The sequence below is a fragment of the Canis lupus genome, chromosome 10 (assembly GCF_048164855.1).
Source record: "Canis lupus baileyi chromosome 10, mCanLup2.hap1, whole genome shotgun sequence".
NCBI lineage: Eukaryota > Metazoa > Chordata > Mammalia > Carnivora > Canidae > Canis > Canis lupus.
The window spans coordinates 16,315,899-16,339,003 of NC_132847.1; the positions used below are offsets into that span (position 1 = coordinate 16,315,899).

The 23,105-nt window shown below is 39.7% G+C and overlaps 1 long non-coding RNA gene across 1 annotated transcript; it reads right to left on the minus strand.

Moving 5' to 3' along the window:
- Nucleotides 1–2,586: 2,586 nt before the first annotated feature.
- On the minus strand, nucleotides 2,587–5,789 carry LOC140640869 (uncharacterized). Its single transcript, XR_012037471.1, has 3 exons — nucleotides 5,592–5,789; nucleotides 4,501–4,662; nucleotides 2,587–2,785 (listed from the first exon to the last, which is right to left on the minus strand). It is a non-coding gene; the product is annotated as an uncharacterized lncRNA (long non-coding RNA).
- Between the last annotated feature and the right edge of the window lie 17,316 nt (nucleotides 5,790–23,105).

Consider the following 23,105-nt stretch of genomic DNA (forward strand, 5'->3'; position numbering starts at 1 on the left):
GTAAAGACCTAGGAGTGGAAATGTCAGATCATACAGTTATGTCTTTTTAAAAAATAACTGCCAATTACACAAAATGTTTATACCACCAGGAAGGTATGACAGGTCCAGTTGATATGCAATGTCTCAAATATTTCATACTATCGATCTTTATTTTAGACATTCTTGTGGATTTATAATAATGTTTCACTTTTATTTTAATTTTGATTTTCTAGATGACTAATAATGTTAAACATCTTTCTCAGTGCTTATTGGCCATCTTTATGTATTCCGTTGTGAATTATCAGCTCAAATCCTTTGCCTACTTTTAAATTAGACTATTTGTCTTCTTCTGATCATTGCAATAGCTTTCAAAAATATTTTCTGGGTGCAAATACTTAGATATATGTTCTAAGAATATATTCTTCCATTCTATGGCTTTGTCTGCATATGACTTTAATGGTATCCTTTGATGAATAGAAGTATTTAATATGGTGGTCAGATTTCTCCTTTTTTTCCTTTATGATTTGTGCTTTTATATCTTCTGCAATGACACAAAGATTTTGTTGTAGGATTTTTCTCTAGAATGTTTACAGATTTGACTTTTGAGATTAGGTCTAAAATCTATTCGAGTTTCATTTTTTTCCAGATGGAAACCAAATTCTCAGCACAATTTGTAAGAGAAAAAAAAATCATACTTCTTCATTTGAATGGCCTAAGTGAGTATCTTAAAAATTAATTGACCATATTGTAGTGAATTTCTGGACTTTATATAGTTAGGTATAGCTTTAATATCCAGTCTGATTATTAACAACTTTTAATGTAATTATTGATTTACTTATGTTTAAGTCAACCATTTTGCTATTTATTAAAAATATTTTCCCTATTAGTTCTTTGGCCCTTTTATTCTTCCTTTCCTGTTTCATTTTAGAAGACTTACGTTTTTCTTACTTTTCTATTTTCTGTATAGAATCGTCCTCATAGCAATATCTTTAGGTTTTATTAGTAAGTCATTGTTCAAAAGTTTACAGTGTGCATCTTTAACTTATCACAGTATGCTTTTTAAGAATATTTTACTAATTCAGATGCTATCTAAGAACCTTACAACATTATACTTTTCCCTTCCTTTCTTCTGTACTATATAGTCATGCAATTAGTATAAGCCAGTATAAGTCAATAACATTTTTCTTTACAAAAATTTAGAATCACTTTTCAAAATTGTCCTTGTCTCCATCAGTATAAAGAAGTCCTCATCACCAAAAGAAAAGGGAAGAAAATACAATAAAAGGATGCATTATTTAAAACCACATAGTAACTCATCACATTTTCTTACACTGAAAAATAATCTTTACTTATATTTTTAACTAAAACATATTTATTTATTTATATTAAATGTGACCAATATATTATGGATGATATAATGGTAAATCAAATATAAACTCTGCTTTCAAATAATTTATATCCAATTATGAATGGGAAAACACAACTTTTAAAAGGATACAATATAATTCAATATTAATAATAGACTCATGACAGGTACAAAATCCTGTGGAAGTAACAGAGAAAAAAATGGTAAGTCTAGAAGGGACCAGTGTGTTGCCTTTGGGAAAACTTCTAATCATTTTAATCACTTAAGTACTATGATTAGACTTTTCTTTCAAATACAAAACTGATAAATGTATTCAGTGACCAACAGAGATGAATTAGGAGACTCCAGCAATCTAGAGGAGAGAGTCAATGGAAAGCTGAAGCAAGATGGCAAAGAAAACAGGACAAAACTGAAGTAACAGAGAAGAAGGAAATTTTCATAGAAAAGTGACAGTCAGACCCATAGTTATTTGTCAAGTTTAAGAAGCCACTGAAAGATCCATATGAATATTGACTAGGCAGCAGGTGAATATACAGGATTGAATTTTGGAGAAAGTTGGGATTTTATTTGTAATTTTACCCAGAGGTCTGTATAGAGATGACAGCAGAAGTTTTTGGATAGGATGAGATATTTATTGGAGAAAATGTAGGAAGAGAGCGAGCCAAGACAAACTTTGATGACAGGAATGATAACTTTAGGACATAAGAACAGAAAAAGAAGCTTAAGAAGAAGACATATGAGAAATCATTAAGAGCTGGGCAGATATCCAGAATAGTGATTTTAAAGGAAGTGTGTGAGGGGAGGGGGCGGAGAAGATCTAAAGGAAAGAAAGGTCACCAGCAGTAATGTGAAGTCAAAAGAAAGAGAATTAATAAAAGACAAAAAAACAAAACAAAAGAAAACAAAAAACCTTGATTTGGAGACTTAGAGGCTACTTGTACATATGACAGCAATTTCAGTTAAAGTATTTGAGGAAATCAAATTGCACAGTGTTAGAAAATGAAACTATCTGTAAACATAAAACAGCTTTAAAAAAGTCTGATAAGCAAAAAACAAAGAAACAAAAATATAGAACTGTAAGCCTAGCCTTAATGCACCTTAATTTTTTTTAAATGTATTTTTTAAAAAATGTATTTTTTTAGATGTATACTTTAAGTATATAAACAATTAGGTAAGCTTGTGAAGAAACACCAAGATACATATATTAGGAGATACAAGTGTCCATCTAAATTTTCTATATATTTTTCTTTTTTTTTTAACAGAGTATTTATTCAAGTTGTTTACTGTATAATTTCTCATGTGCCATTTTGGAAGTTCTTTATTATAAAGACTATTCTTTTGTCTGATGACAAACAGCAGCCACACTGTCAGTGATTATTCCGGACCTCCACGTTGGATAAATTCAATTTCTTCTTGAGACACAAGTTTCCTTCTGTATTTCTGAGGCAAAGAAAAAACAATTATTGGTAAGAGAAGGGAAGGCGCTGGAAGTTGAAAGCCAAGGTTTCCAAAGGAAGAGAAGAGAAGCGGAAGAGGGAGTTTCACACTGAAAACATGTCATTACTCTGCAATAAGAGAGAAGAAAATGAGGAGTAAAGACAAAAGATAGTGAAATGTGACAAGAAAGAAAGCTTTATAGAGTTTTTGTCTCTTCATCTATTCTGTAAAGCAGGAATGTGAAAAGTAAGAAAAGCAAAAATGACATAAGAGTGGGAAAGAGTGGTTATCACAGCTGTGAGGACCAGCAGGCAGATTTGACTGTCAGGCAGCATTGAGGACACCTAAGGTCAGAATGCATAAAAATTATTTCAATTGGAATTCCATTTGGAGTAAAAATTTTGGAGATCTTTCTTGCAAAACTGTCTACCTGTTGAAGCTTTGCTAAAGTGATACTAACTCTTGCCCTGTAAATGAAGAAACCTAAACATCCTTTACTGGAGAAAACTATATAGCAAAGTGCCATTTTGCTAGTCATTCTAAAACTTCTTGCTTTCTAACCAGGATACTTAAATCCTTAGCTCATTCAAAATAAATATTTTCTTGTATTTTAAATATTGTTTTCCCTTATGCAAATGAAAGCATCTGGAATATTAAAAAGTAGTTATTACAATAAAGGAGTGAAATTAACACAGATAAGTTTATTTTTTTGTGTTTAGTAAAACCTTAATTTCATTGACTATACAAAGTCTTTGTCCTATAAAAACTTAGAATTTACTTCCCAGGAAAATTTACATTTTACAAGAAATCAAAAAATATGTATTAAGCCTTCTGAACAAATGCTTACCAGAGATAGTTAACCTGCCGAACCTGTGAATAAACATTTCTATGGTAGCACATGGTGGTATTCACACAACAATTGGGTTCCAGAATATGTTTCTTCAGTGTTATATAAAAACATCCAGTTTGTGTAATGAACAACAATAGTGCCAGTAATCAAAGAAAATCAGGATTGTCAACAATGAGAAATAATGTCTCCTAGCAACCAAGTTTCAATTACTCTTTGTTTGCTAACAAGCACTGAGATATTTTATGCTGGTAGCTTTATTCCAGAGAGTAATGCATTATCAAAGACCGTAAGAGAGAGCTCCTGTTTTAACCAGCTCTGGTTTCCAATCAAACATCTTGCAATTAATTTTATTAGTGTTTTAGACGTAATTTACTTTGAATAAGCCATAACTATGATTTGTTATTGTCATGTTCTAAAAGAAACTGTAATGTGGAATAATTATTTGTTTAAATAATGGAATCATTGGCATACAGATGATACTCCAACAAAGTAAAAATTTATTATCATTAATAATAAGATTAAACAAAATCATATCCCAGAATAGGTCCCAGGAGGACCCTTTAGCTATTTTAGTTGAACTAGAAATAATACTACTAATTAAGATATAACACTGACTGTCATAGCAGTAGTCACAAAGACCATTTACTAATGCCTAATAAAAATCCTCTACTGCAACAAAGATACGGTAAAAAAGTATACCCATAGCTGAAATCAATTTGCATTATGAACATTACCTATCAAACTTTGGGAACAATTTTATTCAAGGCATCTGTACTAATCTGTTTATACTATCTAAATTTGGCAAATGACCACTGAAACTGAGCTGTTTCAAGCTGTACTCTCTGCATTTGGTGAATGGAACTTTTACCTCTTGCTTCTTTACATAGAGATGATCTGGACCAAGGAGCTCAGTTTGTGAGTGGGATTGTGGTTGCACTGCTGGTATTACAACAATTATTTATCTCGTTGGATTTTAGCAATCCATCTCATCTGAACGTATTCTAGGGAAGAGGCTCATGGAAAATAGCACCTGCCAACACAAACACATACACACACTACTAGGGGCCAGGAAGATAATTAGTCAAAGTCAGGAAGATAATTAGTCAAAATCTATATCGAAGTAGCCACAGTTACTGTTGTGTTGCCACTCAAAAAATGAATTCAGATAGGTCATTTGAAGATATATTTCTGTTTAATAACATCTCACTTTTCACAGAGTGATATTGGTATTAAGTAGGAAAGATTTGATTCTAGGGCTATTTGATACTATTCAGATTAGTGTTTATAAATATTTTGAAGTAATCTATTTGTCTATTATTTGGATTATCATTTAGCTAACGGTGAAAAACGAGTGATCTGATTTAAACTTACCTCAATAAATGAAATTATTTATGTAAATGAATAAAATTATCAAACTGAAATGCAATAATCTCCACCTGTTTCTTCAGTTTATCCTAATTATAGTAGAAGAAATTTTAAGACTTTTTTCTTTCTCTACTGGCTTTCTTTGGCTAAAAATATCAAAATCTCTATTTTGTAGACTTCTGAATGTAAATGTGTTCATCCCTGTCTTAACAATATCTCTGGGTTTTAACTTCTTATTCCTTCACAAACAACAGCAAAAATATAGATCTTATGACAGCATTTTAGCCTGCTCTTAGCACTAAGCTGCACACATGCCAAGACAGAACTATGCTTATGAAGTCAATAAGCACAAAATAAGTAAGGTTACCTGTAGAAAATAAGGAGATTGTCCATGTACTAGGAAGTCAACTGACAGTTTCTTAAATTATTATTATGGAATATTAATGAAAACTATCATGTAGGATACATGTTTTCAAAACAAATACATTTTGTGGCAAACAAAATTGTTTTTCTATAGTCACTAAATAAGATTTAATTAATCAGAAAGCAAGGATTTCAATAAAATGCCATTTTCAGAAGAAAGTCATACATTACCATGTTTGTCCAAATGCCGTTGTTGCAGGGGATAGTGAAAAAAAGATTAGCTCAGTCTGCCTTTGAACAAGTCAGGGTGAGATTTCTGAGCGTGCAAATGCATCATCTTTCAGAGGCAAATCCATAGCCACCATTTTTACGGTTTTAACATGAAGCTTTACAAAAATATTTGCCAGCTGACCATGACAAATATAAAATGATTTGTCTCCCCATCCTTGAAACAGTAAACAAATGTGAAGAGAAACTTTTTTTAATATTTACACAAAACAGGAAAACACTAGTCATAAGAATAAGAGTCAAGAAACTTGTATGTTAAACCCAGCAGAACTGAATCTTAGGTAAATTGTATAACTTTTTGGGGGTCTCAATTTCATACTACTGAAGCGTGTGTGTATGTTGTGTGTGTTTATTTAAAACTAGATTTTCAAGGAATGCCTTTTAATTTCTCACAGACATGAAAATAATGTTTGAAGATAGGGGATAGGAGAGAAGCAACACTGTGACAGTAAATGCTGCTGGCAGAAATAAGGTGTTTGTAAATGTGTCCATAAATAAGGTAGAAATGTCTTCATTGGTAATCTCTTCTTTCCTTTGGGAATTCTGGTAAATATGGAAGTCACTAGTACAGGTATTCCGGTGGCCTGAAAATTTTTTTACTCTCAGTATAAACTAACAAGTTCTTAATTGCACAGATTTATACATAAAAATGTGCACAGGCCAGAGTGTAACGCAAATTTCTGCTGGGGAACAAGTACATAATGTAGACTCAGCACACCAGGCTTCTTTCCAGAGTCCCACCGGTCTGCTCTTGAACCATTACCAATGCCTTTCAGCAGTGCTGTCAACAGAGCTCAGGGAGGGTCTTGAACTCCAGAGAATGAATGAGATATGCCAAATGAAGCATAATTACTTTATTGACGTCATTCAGCTTTCAACTCGAATTTAATGGGGGAGCTTCTACTGCTTCAAACAGTGGGCCGTTTGTAGCACATTATGCAAATGATAAGACTAATCTTTTGCATTATACATAAGAGCTTCTTATTGTGCATTAACTAATTTATCTGACTACGCAGAGGCTATGAATGCTGATTTTTATTAAGCTCTTCATTAAGTGAAAACGTAGGCATGGCAAGTGCATATATTAGCATGTGCCTGTTTTGCGTGGATGAATAAATACATACACACATCTAGTTACCAAATGACATTCTTTTGGTGGTAGAAACCATCAAGTATGATATTTTTTTCAATCAAATCAGTAAGAAGAGAAAGTGAGAACTAAATAATCAGAGGCATAGACTCCTGTATTGTTAATATTCATCACACTTATTTTTATCATGGTCATGAAATTGCTTTTTAAAAAGACAGAATGTGGAGCCTAAAGTCAATAGTTTAAACTTACATAGGTATCCTTTTGTATGCTAGTGACTTTTTGTGATTATCATAAAAAGCAAATGACGAACAAGTGAACACAAAGTCTAATTAAAGCAGTCACTTTAGTTTTAAGCTAAGTTTATTCATTTGAGAACAGAGGGAAAATGAGCAAAATTATATATATTTTTTAAAGCTTTTATTTATTTATTCATAAGACACAGAAAGAAAGGCAGAGACACAGGCAGAGGGAAAAGCAGTTTCCCTGCGGGGAGCCCGATGTAGGACTAGATCCCAGGACCCCGGGATCACACCCTGAGCCAAAGGCAGAGACCCAACCACTGAGCCACCTGGGCATTCCACAAAATGATATTTTATTAAACATTCACTAATTAATTTGGTCTCGATCTAGGCACAGGCATGTCTAGACAGACATTTGAACAATGTTTTATAATAATGCTCCAATAAGAAGCACATTTCATTAAGGCCCATGTTTGAAGCCAATGCAGACTCTCTACACAGACCCTGCTCTTCTTAGGAAGTTGTTGAGAATTTGAATATGGAGTTTCACAAGAGATACCAAAAGTATCACAAACTTTATTCTCTTGACTAAATTTATATGGATTTGATTTATTTTAATCAGTAATGTATAATGGGAAAACTATCTGCAAATTATTACAAGTATTTTGAGTTTATTACTTTAAAAATATTTTAACAGTGCAGTTAACAGCTCGCTAATGGGTAAGTCAGTGATTACTTTTATAACTAATTTTCAAGGTGAAAAGGCTAGAGGAAATGAAATGAACCTCTTACTTTGAAGATACTAAATAGCAACAGTGACCGGTTCAATAGACATGGAGAAGCAGAGAAACCTCATACACCCTTCTGACTTTAAAATTGAGTTCCGAGTTTGAGTTCATTAAAATTAATGGCCGATCACTGTGTATCATGCATGGAAACAGCTCATTCCTTTATCAGCCAGGTAAACTAAAACACATATTACTATACATGACACAAAACCAGCCCTGGGATTTGGCCATGAGCCCAACTTAACTGCAGAATGTTTATTAAATTATTAAAATTTATGGGTTGATAGCACTCTCAAGCAATTTATTATAGCTGTAAACCATTTTTAAGTTTTGAAAACACAATAAAGTTGATTTAATAATCCCCCTAATCTTATACACAACTTCCTCCAGAATTTTCTTCAATTACAGCTCATAAATTACAATTTATTGTGTATTAGAGAAACACTAAAAAAACAAATACTTCATGAGAATTTCATCAGATTCGTTTATTCTGAAACATTTGCCAGGAAGCATAACAAATTCTCATGTGACCCCTGCACTCAAAAGAGCTGAAGTTCAAATCAAAGCCACAATAGAGAGTTCCTTTGCCAAAGATAATAACGAAAATCTTCCCTTAACTTGAGCCAGGGACTTGACTTTAATGAATGCAAGGGTAAAGGGGTCAGGAAAGGGAGAAAGAGGCACTTCTAGGGAAATTCCCTCCACTCTCAAAACAGCTTGAATTGCAAAGCACAGATAGTCACATCACCTCTTTTTTAAGACTTTCTTAGAGCACACACAACTGAAAAGGACCACAAAGACAGTAATTATGAGCACACAGTGTGTTTTCCTCAGGGGCAGTAGGTCATCAGTGTAGGCAAATTCACTTAGATTTAATGACTTTTAAGTGAACATTCCATACTTTTTAAAATAGAATCGACAGTAGTTTAGGAAGAACAATCTCTAACAGTGGAATAATTTAGAATCTGTTTCATATTTTATAGTGACTATTAGGTCACTGTTGGGTCAAGTGGGTCCTGTGATTTCTGTAACTGTGTTTTTGAAACTGAAATGGAATTTGGGTGGAAGTATTAGGGCCTTTTTTAATGGAACAAAAAGAAAATATATGCATAATAGTTTCCCTGGTTTTATGGGGAGAGAGGGACATTACTATATTCAGATGATAGGCAACATGAAGTGAGAAGAAATACCACGTTGACATTCCTTAAAACTTCAGGTTTGTGTCCTCATGCTCACTTTAGGGGGCTGGAGGGTGAAACTCCTTTATAGGCAAGCCTATCACTGACACAAAGTATGATAAATCTGCAACAAGTGATTTTTTCCCCTTGCAGAACCAGACACTGGGGTGGAGCTGACCCTGAGAAAACCTCTGAGGGACAGAGGGTTTCTTATAGAATGGTATTTCTTTCTATTTGGGACTTCCACAGAATCTATCTGCTTTAAAATGAACAAGATCCTTCATGGGATTCAAGGGCAATGAGGAATGAGAGAGGATGTGATCTATGACTCATATGATAAATGTTATTAGAAGAGCATTCTCTATTCTCTTTCTCATGCATGCTACTGGGTGTCTGTGTCTGTATCAAATGTCTCACCTCCACCCCTGCCCATAGTAACATCAGGTAGACAACTAGTCAAGTTTGGTCCAAATTCTTCTCTTGGAAATATTAAGCCAATTAAGTCTACAGAGCTGAGCTGGAAGATCCTGCAGACCAGTGACTGAGGGTACTATTTCAGTAACTATGAAGTCCAAGAGCACAGGAAGATACCTCACAGAGGAAGCAGAGAATGAAGTTATAGAGACAAGTAGAGATTAAAAAAATATATAAGGCCATATAGAGAGCTAAAGAAATTGTTGCCTTCTTTTTTCTCCATGACTTTAACACATCCTATGAGGCCTACATATATTTCTAACTCTTAAATCATTTATATGCTCCAGCTCTATTTACCCCCATTTTAATTTGATCTAGGCTTCTTTCTGTTCTTTAACACCAACAACACTGGGTGCACAGATGGGGAGACAGAGTACTCTGTCCTCATTCTACTTACAAACCTGACAAAAGCACTGACACTAGAGCAAACTCTGTGTTCAAGCAACATGGACAGGAAACATGCTGATCTCTCACAGATGTGTCCACTCACCCAAGAAGCACCAGGTAACACTGCTGTGCTCAGTATCAGAGACATCCTGGACTCTCAATGGCTCATATCCTGCCCACCTTTACCCCTCACGGTAGGCCACAAAGAGCAGCTCTACAGTCTTCTTCTCTAGGCTTTTCAAGTCCTTCTCACATATGGAGCTGAGTCAGAAGTTTTAAGTGGCCTACTCAGAAGCACTATGCCATCTGTATTCTATCCAAGATCAAATTTATGGATTGCCCACTAATTAAAGACAGTAAGTTGTGGAGTAAGTTCCAGAAGATTCATAAGTAACCATGAAGGATTTTTAGATGGGAATAACTATAAATGTAACAGTAATAATCACCAGTTTGAATTTGGGTCACTTTGGTCAAAAGATCATATATCTTTTGGCTATGATGGAGGAACAAAGGCCAGATTTACCTTCTCACATGAACAACTAAAAAATAAGAGTAAATACGTCAACCAGTGGGTTTCAGACATTGAATCCCAGAAAGCACAGGTCAGAAACCATTGAGAAAAGGGAAATGGGTGATCCTTATCATCGTTCCAGGTGACTGGCTGAAGAAAGTATCCCAGCCATACAAAGGGCCAGGCCACCCCAACAGAACTCTAAGGTGTCTGTCAATAGAGAAGACAAAGTTGACAATTTGGGGAATCCCTATGAACTAGAATTTTCAGAGCAGAGTACCAGAGTCAAGAGAATTGCAAAGAAAGCTCCAGATATTTGAACAGGTTTTATCTGCAGTTTTGTATTGCGGACTAAAAACTGCATTAATATGAGAAATTACCTGAGGCTGGGGAAACAGTTCACCAGAAATGAGCAGGTGGAAAGCCTTAGAGATCGCACAAGGCCAGGAGTAGTTCATGGTCCTAAAAGTCACAGTAGAAGTGCTTAGTAATACTTGACACATCAGAGAGAACACCCCGAAGGTTATAGTTGCACTACTAGAAAAAATTAGCCCTAGCATAAAAGTCACTTAACAAAGCTTAAAAGTAAGTCTGGAAAGAATAAAACTGTTTCCCAGAAACTTAACTGCATCCCAAAATACAGTTCAAGAATACTTTAAAGGAACTACAAAAAAAAAAAAAAAATCTAATACGGTAAAATTAAAATACCTGATAGCCAATAAAAAACAACTGAGCATACAAAGAAGAAAAGAATAAAAACAAATCAATAGAAACAGACTCAGAAATTATACAAGTGACAGAATTAGCAGACAAGGATGTTAAAAACAATTACAAACCTATTCTGTATGTTCAAAAACATAGAGCAAGGAAGCATGCTCATGTTGAGATCATAAAAGATCATAATATAAATAAGAAATTATTTAAAAATATTAAAAATCCAACTTTCAGATATATGAATAATATATAATATATTGCATGTGATCATGAGCACATTAGACACTGCAGAAAATCAGATTATGAATTTAAAGACTATAAAAAATGAAACAGAAAAAAGATTGGAAAAAATTATGGTAACATTAGTGACTTCTGAGACAAACCTAACACTTGTATAATTAGAGTCCTTAAAAAGGGAGAAAAGTGAGACAGAATAAAATACTTGGAACAATGGCTGAAATGTTTAAATTTGAAAAACACTACAAAACAACAGATCCAAGAAACATAATAGAGAAGTGCAAGATACATGAAGAAAACCACACCAGTGCAGAACAGCATCGAATTGCTTAAAGGGAAAATCTTAAAAGCAGCTAAAGAACCCACCACTTACATAGAAACAAAGAGAAGAATGACAGTCAGTGCCCATCAGAAATAATACAAGTCAGAAGATCATAGAGCAACAACTAGGAGAGGATGGAAAGAAAAAGTGGCAGCACAAGATTCTATAATCAGGGATAATATATTTGAGGATTTTTTTTTAAAGATTTTATTTATTTATTCATGAGGGAGACAGAGAGAGAGAATGGCAGAGACATAGGCAGAGAGAGAAGCAGGCTGCATGCAGGGAGCCTGACATGGGACTCGATCCCAGGTCTCCAGGATCAAGCCCTGGGCTGAAGGTGGCGCTAAACTACTGAGCTACCCAGGCTGCCCAAGGGATAATATATTTGAAAGGTAAAAGTGAAATAAAAACGTCTGCAGACAAAAAAATGACCCTGCTAATATTGATGATGCACAGACTTGCATTACAATAAATATTAAAGAAAGTCCATCAGACAGAAGGAACAATAACACCAAGCTGAAAATCTGGATTGACATAAGGGAAAGAAGACAACAGATATGCTAAGGAAGTGAGTGTAACAAAGTATTTTTCTTTGCTTTAAAATATCTGTTAGGGGTGCCTGGATGGCTCAGTGGGTTAAGCGTCTGCCTTCAGCTCAGGTCATGTGATCCCAGGGTCCTGGGATCAAGCCCGCATCAGGCTCCCTGCTCAGCTGGGAACCTGTTTCTCCCTCTCCTTCCATATGCTCTCTATCTCTCTCTTTCTGAAATAAACAAATGTTAAAAAAAAACTTTCAAAAATTGCTATTTCAAGCAAAAATTATAAAAATGTACTGTGGGGGTTATAACATGTAGAAAGGAAGTAACAACAGTATAAAGTCTGGGAAAGTAGAAAGAGAATATGCATTGTTATAATATTCTTACAGAGTACCCAAAGACGTATAATTTACTTGAATATATGTGATAGCTTAACTATATAGACTAAAAAATTTAAAGCAAAGACATTTAAAGTATATTTAACTTTAAATATACGCACGCACAAGAGTTATAGTTAATAAGTCAATAAGAGAAGAAAATGGAATCAGAAATAAATATGAAACCCCAAAACAGGCATGAAAAGCAGACGAGGGAAACAAAGACCCAAGACAGACAGAACAAATAGAGCAACATAAGAGGCTGAAAACCAACCATTTCAATGATCATACTTAATGGAAATAATCTAAGTTCACCAGTGAAAAGGTAAAAATTGTCAGATTGGATAAAAGCAAGAACCAACTAAATATGCTAGATATTAATAATAAAGAGACATGATAAAGGTCCTTATGCTACTAAATTTGACAACTTATATAAATTGGATATATTCTTCAAAAAACAAGCTACTAAAGCTCACTCAAGAAGAACTAGATAGAGGCACCTGGGGCAGTCATTGAAGTGTCCGGCTCTTGGTTTTGGCTCAGGCCATGATCTCAGGGTCATGAGATCAACAGAGAATCTGCTTGAGATTCTCTCTCCCTCTCCCTCTACCCCTCCTGCTTGTGCCCTCTCTCTGTCTCAAATAAATTAATCTTTAAAAAAAGAGGGAATAAACAAGAAAGACACATATTTATTAAGGAAATTAAATTTGAGGTTGAGATTATTCCCCCAAAGAAACCAGATGAGTTAGGTGATGAATTCTATAAACATTTAATAAAGAGGTAATACTGAGTCTTCACAAACTCATTAAGAAAATAAAAAAGAAGAAAATACTCCATAAATCCAGCATCATTCTGATACCCAGATCAGATAAAAACATAAGAAAACTTCAGAGCAACCCTCTCATAGACAGACAGGAGAATTCTATACATACTTTTAAGCATATATATTTCAACAACATATAAATAAGGGAATATACCTTGACTGATTTTTATCACAGAATGCAATGTTGATTTAACATTTGAAAATTAGTCAATATAATGTACCAATATTAACAGATTAACAACAAAAACTTAACAACTAACTTTACATTTAATGGTAAAATTCAATGTTTTCCTTCTAAAATCAGAAATAAGGCAGGATTGGGGCACCTCGGTAACTGGGTCAGTTGAGCCTGTGGCTCTTGGTTTGGGCTCCGGTCATGATCTCAGGGTCCCAAGATAAAGCCCCACATCGGGAATCCATGCTCTATGGAGAGTCTGCTTTAGATTCTTTCTCTCCATCTTCCCTGCTACCCCCTTCTACACGTGCACACACTCTTTCTCTCTAAAATAAATAAATAAATCCAAAAAAGAAAAAGAAAAGAAAAGAAAAGAAAAGAAAAGAAAAGAAAAGAAAAGAAAAGAAAAGAGAAAGAAGGCAAAGATTACAACTGTCACTATTTCTATTCAACAGTGAACTGGAAAGTTCTTAATCAGTGCAGCAAGACAAGAGTAAGGGAAACCATAAGGCACATCTGTTGGAAATATATATGTATGTACACACATTTACAAACACACATACACACAAAACACATTTTACAGTTCAATAATAGGAACCTATGCTGAATGACTGCATTTATCTGATTTTCTAAAATAGGCAAATCTATAGAAACTAACAGGAGATGACTGGTTGCCAGGGGCTAGGAGAGGAAAGAATGGGTAGTGAGGAAGGGGGGTAACTGTTAACAAATACAGAATTTCTTTGGGGATGATGAAGTATTTTAAAATGAGACAGTCATGGTGGTTGCAAACATACCAAAAGCATTGTACACTGAATGTAATGCTCTGTAAATTATACCTCAAATGTTACTATAAAAAATAAGTTGTACAAACTTACAATTAAATAAATTACATTAACAGCAAAGGTAAAAATACTCAAACCTCATCACTTCCTTATTACTTTCCCATGTTCTAATATCATCTATGATCTTGAGGCTGTTTATGCCTATTTTATCTGTAGGGTAGAAACACAATATAATAGTGTTCTACTGCCCACATCTCCTAAGCTCTGCATACACTGTCATTGTGTTGGCAATTAAAATTGGGCACTGTGGAATACTGACACCACAAAAATGGGCAACTACTACAAATCCGAGCTTGCACCCTCCAGACAGCTGGTTGTTAATTATTTACGAGTAGCTCACTGCCTCCTTTACTCCATCCTCTCCAGCCCAGTGCCATGTGGACTACAGAAGTGACAAAATCCTGAGGGAAAATGCATGAAACAATAAATTTTTGTTTGACCTTGTAATTATAGTATGATGTCCCTGGAAGCAAAGGAAGGAAGCTGGGTAAATACCTGGTTTGTACACATGATTTGGGAAACATTTTGTTTCAGCCTGGAAGCTATAGCCCTAGTGTACACTGTTGGTAGATTACATAGTACTTCATTTCTCCTAAGTGATTACTCATAAAAATGGCAGGCAAAGAAGAACTCGAACTTTTCTATTTACGTAGATACATACCTATGTGTCTACTTCTTGCTGGGTAGCAAACGCATGAGGTAATTAGGTCTATAAAAGCTTTTTTTTTCCCTTCCCTTCAGTGTTGCATTGAGTAAATGGTGGTATTTGTTCATTTGAGCCCTTAATATAAATAACAACACTTATAAAAGGTTTTCTGAGTCTGCAGAAAGAATTAAGATATTGATTTCTATTACTGGAAAAGTTTATTTTAATAATTACAGTATTTATTTGTGTATACTGGAAAGGATTCAAAAATTTAAAAATGGGTATTAAATACCTGGTTCCATCCATAACTAACAGTGAAAACACTGAGTGTCCTACCTATTTACACTGTCTGATTCTCATCCTCTCCAACTGTATAGTGGGGTTAATAATAGTACCTACCTTTTAGAATTGTTGTGGAGATTAAATGAGATGATTTCTTATAAAAAAAAAATTGCAGTACACTTCCTGGCACTTAATCACTACTAAAAAAATGTTTGCTCTTTATATATTTTGCTGTCAAGATTTAAGTAGGCAATCATAATATTTACTGTGAAAATTCTTGGTGGATTTCATTCCAGAAGTACATATCATATTTATTTCCTAAGATTCATTATATTAGTTTTCCCCATGCAATTTCTTTGCATGTCTTATGCATGTGTAGGCAGTATATCCAGACACAAGACCCTTGCATAACTAGGGGATTATTTGTACTTTAAGGCTTACTGAAAGGGACGGTTGTCCTATGAGGTGTATTTCCTCAAACACTGTAAAATTGCAAAGGAAGCAGCTCTTCCTCTGGCAGGGCTGTCTTTTATCTTCAGCTGCTTACAAGCCCTCAGAACTCTTCGGGGATAATTGCAATATAATGCGTTACAGATGCTTGCTAGGTAATTTACTCAGCTGCCACCACCTGGGGAGATTAGACGGGATTTCCCCTCCTGACACTGGGCCCCGGGAATTTATAGTCTTTTCCCTTTCTCTTCTCTGGTGGTATCACTCTTTTCCCCCAGGGTTCACTAGGAAGTCAGCTATTTTAAAATATACAAGTAGTGTGCCTGTATGAGGAGATACCAGCAAACAAACTCTATCCAGGCTGGGTAAACTTTAGGGCACAGTCCCTATTTCATCAGTCTGGCTAAACCTGAAATATTATCAGGTTCCTCTGGACCCACCCAGCTTTAGAGCAATGCCCTTATCTTTTTGTGTGCCATAGCCACTTTGGAAGTGTTATGGGCTGAATTATGTCTCTGAAAAAAATATACGTTGAAGTCCTAAGCCCCAGTATATCAGAATGTGACCTTTTTTGGAGATAGTATCTTTACAGAGGTGATCAAGATGAGGTCATTACAGTGGGCTCTAATCCAGTATGACTACAGTCTTTATAAAAGGGGAAATTTGGAGACAGACATGCATATAGGAAAAACACCATATGAGGATGAAGGCAGAGAATGGTTCATTTAGAAGTTGAGGAATGTTAATGATTGCCAGTAAGCCACCAGAAGCTCCGAGAGAGGCATGGAATAACAGTCTCCCTTACAGCCCGCAAAAGAAACCAACCCTTCCAAGGCGTTGGACCTCTAGCCTCCAGAATTATAAGACAATAAATTTCTGCTGTTTAAGCCACCAAGTTTGTGATACTTCATTACAGTAGCCCTAGTGAGTGACTTTGGAAGCCTATGAAAGCCTTTGGACCCCTTCTCCAATTTATTTTCTAAATGCATAAAATAATGTATATAGGATAACAAAGGGAAACTGTGGGACCCAGGAAACTTAACAAAAATCCCCTACCCCTGGACAAGCAGAGCAGGACTAACTCCATTTTGTGCTACACCCGCCACCTCCTGTATCACCCCCACATGACCTGCTTATTGCTTAAGGCGCTGCCCCCACCCTAGTCAAGCCGCTGGGCACACCCTAATCGGAAATCGGCTCATAACCATGTAACCCTGCCTTGTGCCCGCCAAAACTGCACCGATTCTGACCAAAGTAATAGGCCAGCTCAAGTGGATACTATAGGGTAAGATGTAATTCAATCGGCCACCTGCGTGTGGAGCGACATGACTGTACAACTTTCTGCGTATCCCATTGGCCCCTGGCCCCTATAAAGCTGCTATGCCTCTTAGTCTCGGGGTCCAAGATCCTGCTCTGCTGTGTCGGGTACACTTGGACCCAAGCTCGAGCTTGTAAATAAACCCTCGTGTGTTTGCATCAGTGTCGGCTCCTTGGTGGTTTCTCGGATTCGCAATCTTGGGCACAACATTTGGGGGCTCGTCTGGGATCCAAGAAACCTCCAGGACCCCATCTGGAGGGTTTCATGCATGGTGAGTGCACTCAGCTTTTTCCACCTTTTTCACGCATATCTCGGAGATCTCTAATCTGTAGGAATTCCAATCTGTATTAGGTCGGCATTGGTTTAGGTGGACGTGCTGGCGGGCTGTCGACCAGGGGTCTTGAGGAGACGTCCCTTGCCCCTGCCTGGAGAACTGAGGTCCTCATCTGTAGGAGGACGGGGGTCCTAATCTCTAAGGAGGACGGGGGTCCTCATCTGTAGGAGGACAGGAGTCCTTGTCTCTAAGGGGTACGGGGGTCCTCATCTGTAAGGAGGGCCGGCTGCCAGCCCTTCAGGTTACTTTCTGTTTTGTCTCCACGGCCGCACAGAACGTTTGTCTGTTACGCTGTTCTTGTTAACTGTTTGCACGTTTGTCTGTGTTACTATGTCCTTGCTAACTGTTTGTGCATTTGTGTGGTTGGGTCCTTGTTAATTGTCTTTACTGTCTGTGTCTTGGTGTGGATTGGAGATATTATAGGGGAGACAGAAACCACTCCCCTGTCTCTTATGCTCTCCCACTTCTCGGATGTTAGGGAAAGAGCTCGTATTCTGAGCATAGACATACGGACAGAGAGATTCCAAATGATTGCATATCAGAATGGCCAAGCTTTGGCGTGGGATGGCCCCGAGAAGGAACTTCCCACCTACCTATTATCTTACAGGTTAAGGCCGTGATCTTCAGGGACAAACCGGACGGCCACTCTGACCAGGTTCCCTACATCCTGATCTGGCAGGACATGATCGAGAATCCCCCTCTTTGGCTCAAACCATTTTTACCCCCCAAAGCAGGACCCACCGAGATTCTAGCCCTGCGGAAAGCCGAGAAGGAAACCGACTCTACGCCCCAAGCGCCCCTTTATCCTGTCTTCCAGGATTCCTCCCCGGAGGACCTGATTCTCCCGCCGCCCTGCCGGGCACCCCCTCCCCCTTCCGCCCCTCCATTGGAGACACCGGGGGCTGCAGAAGGGGCGTCCCCCGTCCCTGATGAGGGAGTCCCTGTGCATGGGCCAGCAGCGGGGACACGCGGTGGGACCCTCTGGTCAGCCACACCTCCGAATGCGGGGCCTGCGGACTCCACCGCCCTTCCTCTCCGCGCCATGGGGCCCCCCGACGAGACTGGCGAGCAGCTAATGCTATATTGGCCGTTCTCCACCAGTGATTTATATAATTGGAAAACCCAAAATGCAAAGTTCTCTGATAATCCGAGAGACCTAATTGGGCTTTTAGATACTGTTCTCCTTACCCACCAGCCTACTTGGGATGACAGCCGACAGCTCTTGCAGGTTCTCTTCACCACCGAGGAGAGAGAACGAATTCAGGTGGAAGCCCGGAAGTCTGTCCTGGGAGAGGACAGACAGCCGACTCAAAACCCAGACCTCATAAATGCTGCCTTCCCTTTATCCCGCCCCACCTGGGGCTGCAATCGGCTGAAGGTAAGGAGAGACTCCGGGTCCACTCTAGGGGCCAGACTCTAGGGGCAGGTCTCCGGGCTGCCGCGCGCAAGCCTCCCAATCTGGCCAAGGTCTGTGATGTGAGGCAGGGTAAGGACGAGAGTCCAGCAGCCTTCTTAGAGAGAGTCATAGAGGCTTTTAGGCAGTGCACCCCTATGAACCCAGAAGCCCCGGAAACAAAGGCCGCAATTATGGCTTTTGTTAACCAGGCCGCTCCGAACATTAAAAAGAAATTACAGAGTAGAGAGACTGGGAGAGAAGAGCTTGCAGGACTCAGTGATAATAGCAGAATGAGTCTATAATAGAAAAAGTCCGGAAGAACAACAAACCAAACTAAGTGACCGGCAGACCTGAAATCTGGCCAAGGTCCTGCTGGCACAACCATGGACGACCCACAGGAAAGACGGAGGCACCTCAATAAGCTGGCTTCAGGGACAGGTAAGGAGGATGGCCCTGGTCCCCCTTGGTAGCTCCCTAAGATGAACAAAAACCAATGCGCCTATTGCAAAGAGGAGGGCCATTGGGTAAAAAGCTGCCCTAACAAAAGATCTAAGGCTCCTGCCAAGATCTTGGAAATGGAGGACCTGGACAATTAGGGGAGTCAGGGTTCAGCACCCCTCCCTGAGTCCAGCGTAACTCTTAAAGTGGAGGGGCAACCTGTTGAATTCCTAGTGGACACTGGGGCACAACATTCGGTTTTATTACAGCCCCAAGGGAAATTGGCAAACAAAACTTCATGGGTGCAAGGGGCCACCAGGCACCAGCAAAATTTTGAATGGACAGAGGCCATGAACAGAGCCTTTAATGACCTTAAACAGGCCTTACTGTCTGCCCAGGCTCTTGGGTTGCCCCATCTAGCCAAGCCCTTCTACCTGTATGTGGACGAGAAAGACGGGGTGGCAAAAGGGGTCCTTGTCCAGTACTTAGGTCCCTGGAAGAGACTCATAGCCTATCTCTCCAAAAAGCTGGACACGGTGGCTGCTGGATGGCCCCCATGCTTAAAAATTATTGCTGCGGTGGCCACTATGGTCAAGGATGCAGACAAACTGGCCATGGGGCAAGAACTACATGTTACCACCCCACATGCTATTGAAGGGGCACTCAAACAGCCCCCGACCGCTGGATCAGCAATGCCCATCTGACCCATTATCAGAGCCTGCTGCTAAACCCCACCAGAATTTTATTTAAGCCACCGACAACCCTGAATCCAGCAACGCTACTCCCTAACCCAGACTGGGACCCCCCTCTGCATGGCTGTCAAGAAATTTTGGCACAGGTGCACGGAATCAGAGCTGACCTCCAGGACCAGCCACTGCCAAACGCGGACGCCACCTGGTACACGGACGCCACCTGGTACACGGAGGGCAGCAGTTTTGTCCGAGAAGGAGTCCGATACCCGGGGGCAGCCCTAACCACGGAGACGGAGACCGTCTGGGCGGAGCCACTGGCAGCTGGAACCTCGGCTCAACGGGCAGAACTGATCGCACTGGCCAAGGCGCTGACCATGGGGGAAGGTGAACGAGTAAACATCTACCTCGACAGCGGGTCCGCCCTCGCCCCCGCTCACATCCACGGAGCCCTTTATAGGGAGAGAGGGCTCCTGACAGCGGAGGGAAGGCCTGTTAAAAACAAAACGGAGATCCTTGAACTCCTGAGGGCCCTCTGGCTGCCCAAGGCCCTGGCCATCACCCACTGTCCGGGGCACCAAAAGGCAGACGCCAGTAGCCAGGGGAAACCGGCGAGCCGATTTAAAAGCAAAGGAGGTGGCCCTTCTGGTGACCCAGGTCTTAGCAACCACGCGGCCTGATCCGGGGGCACCGACCCTGCCCGACACCCCCAACTATACTGATGCTGACTTACACTGGATCAAACGCTTGCCTATGACCCAGTGCTTGCGTGGCTGGGGGAGGGCCGCAGACTCTAGCATCATCCTGCCAGAGGAACTGGGACGGTGAGTCCTATCCCAAATACATCGGAGTCCTCACATGGGAGCAAGGAAGATGGAAGACCTCATACGACATGCAAAGATCACTATTAAAGACTCTCGAGCAAAGATCGAGCAGATTGTGGCGAGCTGCCACGCATGCCGGTTAACTAATACCACCGCCCATGGATCTAACCCGGGCACCCAGCTCCGGGGGGACCTCCCAGGAGCCTACTGGGAAGTGGACTTCACTGAGGTAAAACCTGGAAAATATGGATACAGGTATTTACTAGTGTTTGTAGATACTTTCTCAGGATGGACAGAGGCATTTCCCACCAAACATGAAACGGCACAGACTGTGACCAAGAAACTGCTCGAAGACATCTTACCAAGGTATGGTTTTCCTATTAAGATTGGGTCAGACAACGGCCCAGGATTCGTCTCTAAGGTAACACAGGGAGTGGCACTAGTACTTGGGAAGATTGGAAATTACATTGTGCGCATAGGCCCCAGAGCTCAGGACAGGTAGAGAGGATGAACAGAACAGTAAAGGAGACCTTAACTAAATTAGCCCTGGAGACTGGCGGGGACTGGGTGACTCTCTTCCCCTTCACCCTATATAGGGTGAGGAACTCCCCATATAAGATGGGACTGACTCCCTACGAGATCATGTTCAGTCTTCCTACACCTATTATCCCCAATTTAGAACCTGAGGTGCTTGCTGAATTTGATGATCACCAACTTCTTTTCTCCCTCCAAATGTTACAACAAACCCATGAGCAGGTGTGGCCTAAGCTGAGGGCCCTCTATGAGACTGGGCCACCCCCGATCCCCATCGATATCGGCCAGGTGACTGGGTGTAGGTGTGGAGATACCAACACTGGACACTTCAACCTCGCTGGAAGGGACCTTACACCGTGATCCTGACCACTCCCACCGCTCTCAAGGTCGACGGGATTACTCCCTGGGTCCACTGCACCCACGTCCGGCCAGCTGACCCACACGTTCTCAAGGACTTTGTTCCAGAATGGAAAAGCCAACCGGACAAGGACAATCCCCTAAAGCTAAGACTGCGCTGTTCTCACTTATTTCGCATCTCCAAGACTCCCTCGTCTGAGGGAGTTCAAAATAGAAGGGGATTAGACTTAGTCTTACAACAAAGGGTGTGTGGGGGATGGTTATGTGCTGCCTTAACGTAGGATGTTGCTTCTTCGCTGGAAAGTAAATGGGAGCGAGAACAGCAACAAGGTTGGTTAGAATCCTGGTTTAATCATTCCCCCTGGCTCACTCTAAGAGCAACCTGGACCCAGGATTGGGTCCTGCATAGGATCCTCTGAAAAAGGGGGGAATGTGGGACCCAGGAAATTTAACAAAAATCCCCTACCCCTGGACAAGCAGAGCAGGACTAACTCCATTTTGTGCTACACCCGCCACCTCCTGTATCACCCCCACATGACCTGCTTATTGCTTAAGGCGCTGCCCCCACCCTAGTCAAGCCACTGGGCACACCCTAATCGGAAATCGGCTCATAACAATGTAACCCTGCCTTGTGCCCGCCAAAACTGTGCGCCAATTCTGACCAAAGTAATAGGCCAGCTCAAATGGATACTATAGGGTAAGATGTAATTCAATTGGCCACCTGCGTGTGGACTGACATGACTGTACAACTTTCTGCGTATCCCATGGGCCACTGGCCCCTATAAAGCTGCTACGCCTCTTAGCCTCAGGGTCCAAGTCCCTGCTCCGCTGTGTCGGGTACACTTGGACCCAAGCTTGAGCTTGTAAATAAACCCTCGTGTGTTTGCATTGGTGTCGGCTCCTTGGTGGTTTCTCAGATTCGCAATCTTGGGCACAACAGAAACAAAGTACAATATTGGGTTTTTTTTCAAAAGATTTTGTTTATTTATTCATGAGACAGAGAGAGAGAGAGAGAGAGAGAGGCAGAGGGAGAAGCAGGCTCCACGCAGGGAGCCCAACATGGGACTCGATCCCTAGTCCCAGGATCAGGCCCTGGGCTGAAGGCGGCGCTAAACCACTGAGCCACCCGGGCTGCCCTACAATATTGTTTTTAATATTTATTTTCAAAAAGTACTCTGGGATGTACTCACATATGTATTTGTCTATTAATGTGTTAAATGAGAGATCTAGTGGTGGGTCAAAAGAGCCAGGGCAGTTCTGAAGTAGGTGTTGCTATTATTCCTATTACTTATTGTCTATATTCATGGTTGAAAGAAAGGCTAAATTCTACTTAGCAATTAGGGAAAGTTAGATCAAGTCCACTAACCACCTGAATTCCCTCCACAGACATCTCGAGGGTCCATGGACTTCAGGTGAAGAGCCTCAGCTTTAGAATCTTCATTTCACTGACTCTTCCCTTATTACAATGTCTAGTCACTTTGTTTATT